This window comes from Octopus bimaculoides, chromosome 16 (genome assembly GCF_001194135.2).
Source record: "Octopus bimaculoides isolate UCB-OBI-ISO-001 chromosome 16, ASM119413v2, whole genome shotgun sequence".
NCBI classification, from domain to species: Eukaryota; Metazoa; Mollusca; class Cephalopoda; order Octopoda; family Octopodidae; genus Octopus; species Octopus bimaculoides.
In genome coordinates, this window is record NC_068996.1 from 44,410,140 (window position 1) to 44,416,559 (window position 6,420).

Here is a 6,420-nt window from a genome sequence, read left to right on the forward strand (position 1 = left end):
ATACATACATACATACATACATATAAATTTGACATGGCGATTCTTTCTTGTTTTGGAATTCATGGTCAAACGGATGGGTGGAATTACGCGAAAAATGATACAGATGAGTAGAATGATCCGGTAGTGATGCTGGACTTTGTATGTTTTTCATAGCTCCCATGGTTACCGAGATAATCTACTATAATAATACTCTTGTGTTTATGAATGAGAAAGGAAGGGGGTGATAGATGAATAAGGAAGGAAGGGGTGATGTCATACTTGATAGTGGGATGATAAAAACTGTACGCTGAAAAAATAAATCAAACAGCGTTTCAGCTCTGTATGAATATATGTGTGTATGTAAAGGGGTGGGGCTGAATGTGTGCATGTGCGCGTATGTGTGTGTGCGCGCGCGCACAATGGAAGTGGGATGGTTCATCTTTGTTCGCTTAGTATTTGGGTTTATTTTTTGATTTGGTTGAATCTTGGTTGTTTTTTTTTGTTGGTCAGTTATTTTTAGCATTTTGACATAAAAAAGTCATTCTAAAATTGTTTTTTAACGTAAGTGTGCCCAAACAAGTCGAATGCTTACACAAAGCAGGTTTTACAGCCACATCATCCAAACTGACCGGGTGAAACTGGGCTTAGCTGCTAGTATATATATATACTTATATATCTCACATTGACAATAATATAGTCATAACAGTATTTGTGTTTGTTCCCCACCATCTTTTGACAACCGGTGTTGGTTTGTTCATGCTCAAGTAACTTAGCAGTTCAGCGAAAGAGACAGAATAAGTAATAGGCTTTAAAAAAACAACAAAAAAACAAAGCGTATGTACTAGGGTCAATTTTTTACTACAAAATTCCTTCAAGGCGGTACCCCAGCACGACTGAGAAATAAGATCTCTTTACTTTCTGATTTGAACCCAAAATCAAGACAGACAAGGAAGTGAAGGAGGATCTTAACTCGGTCCTCGGTATTTTTCTTTTACCATCGTCTGAAAAGATGAGGTCTTGTTTAACTCAAAGTCAACGGTAACCAGGAAGAATTAAGAATGAATGCGTTTCCAGCCGTCACTATTTAGCCTTTTATGTATTTCTAGTTCTACGTTATTCAGTGTGTTTCCTTTTTTCAAATAGTAAAGTGTAATTTGAGGGAGGTTTAGTTGCTATGTCTTGCAGGTTGAGTATATATTATTGCCGTATATTACAAGAGTGGAATAAAGCCATCCACACTGTATAAATGAAAACGATTTTAGAGTACTACTTCCAATCCATATACGCAATTCATTTCATGTCTTGCGTTTCTCGTCAGCTGCAATTAGTTTCTCAGCAAAGAGGGTATAAAACTCAGTTGTCTATGTTTTATTTCCTTTCCGAATAAGAACTCAGACAGACGCGTTGGTAATTTCATTCCCGGCAGCAATAATTTCATTGTGGTTTTTCTGTCGCTTTATTCAAATGATTGCCTATGCAAATGACTATGCAGACCGCCATCAGTCTTGTTGAATACTGTTATAACTATAATATTGTCAGTGTGAGATATATAAGTATATTTATAAAGTGAAATAATGCTGCCGCTAATGTATCAAGTATATTTGTAAAGTGAAATATAACCAATTATAAAGTAATGAATGTGAGTTAAGTATGTTAGAATACTGAGATAAAGTTAACTATAATGTGACCAATAATAACGATAATTATGTCATAATATACTTATCAATCATAGAGACAACATTATGAGATAGACTGAAATAACGCTAATTATACTGCAACCAAAGGGAAAGATATGGGTGCTGCTGGATGTAGCGACAAGTAAGTATCGAAGGAAGAGAATGGGAGACATTGAACCCTGAAGGGTACCAGGAGTACATGTGTATGCAACAGAAAGAACACCACTAACTCGCTCGAGACAGTGTGATCAGACTGCTTGCTACCGATCCAAGAAGGCGGGAAGCTTTGCATACTAGCCACGATTGAAGTTTCAGGTAAGAACACTGCTATCATCAAGGAACTGGTTGCAAAAAGAAACTATATTTAGTCTAGTCCCGCTGAAGATAAGACAACCCCTCCAGTGCTGGTGCCACGATAAAATGCACACCGCTTACACTGTGCATAGAATATGATGAGTTTTTGTCGAACTTTAAAACTGAAACGATCTTGCTTAATTTCTAAATTCTGTAGATTTACCAATGTCGGCACGAATAATTTTAGATGTTGGTGAGTGCAGTGATTCCTCTAAATCATGGATTCTCAACCGGTTTTTTTTTTTATCTATGGACTCCTTTGATTGCTATTTTATTCTGGTGGACCCCATAGCCATTCGATGTTTAAAACCTAGTTTTATAGAAACTTCTTTTAAAATCTCTATTTTGTTTTTCACACATTAACTTGTTTAGGTTGAATTATGTAAAATGTTAGGGAAAGAAACTCAGCTGTTTCTTGCAATACATACCAATACATACATCTAAAGCAGGGGTTCCCATCAATTTTTTTTTTGTTATCTATGAACCACTTTGATTACTATTTTATTCTGGTGGACTCATATAGCCTTTCTATGTTTAAAAACTAGTTTTATAGAGACTTCTTTCAAAATTTCTATTTTGTTTCACACACATTCACTTGTGTAGGCTGATCTAAGTAAAATGTTAAAGAAAGAAACCCAGCTGTTTCTTGCAGTACATACCAATACATACATCTAAAATAACCTTTTTTCAGGGGCCCTTAAAATACTATTGTGGAACCCTAATTTATTATTTTGCGGCGTGGACCCCACCAAAATCTTATATGATCCCTCAGGGTCCATACTGATCCCGGTTGAGAATGTAAAGGTGACATTTTTTCCCCGGATTTTGGATATTTGGATTATTTTACAGCTTTCCTATATTAGTTGGGTTGAGGATAAAGTCTAGAAGGAATAAGAACATTTAGCTTTGTATTTCGGAATTCCTTGTGTGGTTTCTGGTAGTTGATTTTGGAAAACAGCTTGTTAGCTGTTGGAATGATATGAATGTAAATGTGTTATCAGGAGTTGTTACCGTGACATTTGATATAGTACGGCTATTGTTAAATCTGTCAATACTGCTAATTATTTTGGGGCAAAGATTTATAATTTGTTTCGTGGTTTACGATAGATGCAAATGTTTGCCACTTTTCTGCTTGCAATTGTTTAGATTCTTTTAATTTCCGTGTTGTTTTTTTCTTTTTATTTGCTTTTTTAGGGGTGTGAATTTTGTTTCATGTGTATGTGTGTATGTTGATGTGTTGTATTTTTCAGTTCTTCAGTAACGTATTTGTGGTTGCATTTTTATACATTGCCTTCTGGCATGCTTTGTTTGTGAGCATGTACAATTATTTCTTGAATTTATGCACTGTAATGTCTATGTTGGCGATTGAAATATTATTTTCTGTGTGTTCTACAAATCTCAGTTCATTTTGTAGCAGAAGTAGTTCTCCTGGTTACCCGCCTTTTTTTTTGTTATGTGTGCAAGTGGACTAAACAGAACAGGAAAAAAACAGGTTGAATAGAAGAGTCGCTGAAGAGGTCAGAGATGTGCTACGAAAGATTCCCAGACAATGGACAGAAGATAAAGTAAGAACAATAATAAACGAGTGCTTTCATTTTGTTCATTGATATGTATGTTGTAATAGAGACATATAAGTAGTCGAACGAACATTAGAAGAACTGTGTGCCATGTGGTTTTAATAACAAGGTGCCTTGTGCAGAAGGTAGAATCTGAAGAGGAGTTATGGGTTTCTTGGTAAGGCATGTTTGTGTATTGGTATAGATTGTTTTAGATATAGAAGAGTGTAATACATAGGCTGACGTGTCACTCTTGCGTTATCTATATTATTTTTGCAGCAGGATGTATTGTGTACATCTCGAATATGGTATTTAGTGGTGCATTTCGGAAATGTATTTAGTGTGCATAACCTAGAGAGGGGGTAGAAAGGGGTGGCAACAGAGGGGTGGAGTGAAGGGGGAAGGAGAGGGAGAGAGAGAGGAGAGAGAGGGAGAGAGGGGAAGAGACGGAGAGAGGAGAGAGAGGGGGAAAAAGGGGAGAGAGAATGAGAGATGGTGGTGGTGGCAGTGTGAATTTGTCTTTTACCTTTTATGTGTTTCAGTCATTAGACTGCGGCCATGCTGTGGCAACGCCCTGTAAAAAAATTTAGTTGAATGAATCGACCCCAGTAAGTGATTTTAAAGCCTGGTACTTACTCCATCGGTCTCTTTTGAAGAACCGCTGATTTACGGTGACGTAAACAAACCAATACCTGTTGTCAAGCGGTGGTGGGTGACAAACACAGACACAAATCAACTGGAATACACACACGTATGCACACATACATACATGCGTATATATATATGACGGGTTTCTTTCAGTCTTCGTCTTCCAAATACACTCACAAGGCTTTGGTCGGCCCGAAACTGTGGTAGAAGAGAGAGAGATATATGTGGCTCTGTGATAGAAGCTTGCTTCCCAACCACATGGTTTCGGGTTCAGTTCCACTGCGTGGCACCTTGGGCAAGTATCTTCTTCTATAGCCTCGGACCGACCAAAATCTTGTGAGTGGATTTGGTAAACAGAAACTGAAAGAAGCCGTCGCATATATAAATATTGGTGTGTGTGTGAGTCTTTGTGCCGCTTGGCGACCGGTGCTGGTGTGTTTACGTCCATGTAACTTAGCAGCTCGGCAAAATACATGCGATAGAATAAGTACTAGGCTCTCAAAAATAAGTCTTGGAGTTGATTTGTTTGACTAAAGTCCTTCAAGGTGGTGCTCCAGCCTGTCCAAGGTCAAATGAATGAAACACACACGCGCGCGCGAACACACATACACGCACACATGCACATATATAAACATACACACACATTTCAAAAATAAAACTAGAATATTATTAATGAAAGCTTTATCAATAGTAAAATACAGATCTAACATTTACAGTTCTCTAGAGATAAACGAGTAGTTAGATCTTGATCAAAACAAGCAGGAGTTAACGGATAAATATTGTTATTTCAACTTTGATGCTTTTCCTCAATCACAGCTTCATTCTTATGTAACCTTATCGCCTACTACACAAATATTCAATTAAATCGCCAGTAACAGTACTAACAGCATTCAGAAGACGAGACCCAGAGGTCGAGAAATGTAAATAAATTATTGCTCTGGTTTCGCCAAGAGTAAATATCCAAATCATGATTTCTGTTAGACTTAACGATATTAATAACCTGCTGTCAGAACTCAATATACTTATGTTTGAGAGTAAAGCGCCAGGAGAGTACGGAGCGGAATGTTAATAAATTAATGGCAAAAGAATTGAAGTTAGGCATTCATTTTCATTAGCTTACAACTGTTTCTGCTGCAATATGCATTGCGCTCAGAGCTGAGTGCTTATGCGACATCTTATAATCTTAGAGATTAAGAATTGTATGATTATTGCTGAAAGCATTTAAATTTAGAGTTAGTTACCTTTAGAACCATGTATAATGTTATACAGTTGGAGGAGGAGAAATTCCCGCCCAATGATAAGTACGTATATCTATACATATATTTCTAAATCAAAACACACACACGCACATACACACACACACACACACACACACACACACACACATGCACGCACGCGCGCGCTCTCGTACATATATATATATACACGTACAAAGAGAAGAACAGACAAATATACACAAACGTGTCTTCATATATACACTCATGAATAGAAACGCGATATACACACATAGACGCACACACACACATACGAATATATGTATATATATATATATGTACATAGATATATATGTATATATATTTATATATATATGTATATATATATATATATATATATATATATACACATATATATGTACGTATAAATATATATGTATATATATATAGGTATATATTTATATATACGTACTAATATACACATTTGTGTGTAAACGTTCTCACTCACACACACACATATATACAGAAAGACAGGTACAAAGATGTGTGTGTGCGCGCGTGCGTTTAAGTGTGTGTGTCTGTAAGCGCATGCGCACTTACATAGACACAGATATACACATGAAGACACCTACAAATGTATCTATGGATGCATACATTTATATTATGTATGTATGTATGCATGTACGTATGTGTGTGTGTATGTATGCATGTATGTATATGTATGATTCTTTCACTGTGTTGACCATTTTAAAACCATCGAACTGAGACCATTTAGCAATTGCAAAGACTTGCTTATAATCATTTCCTATCATTTCATTTACGTAACTAGAGCCATCGAAAAAGCTATGAACATTACGCAATATCATTTCCATCTCTACTATAAATAAATCTGAATCTCTTTGTCTATTGTAAGAAATACATTTAAACGAAATCTTTGAAGTTGTATATGTATATGTATATGTACACATACATATATATATATATATATATGTA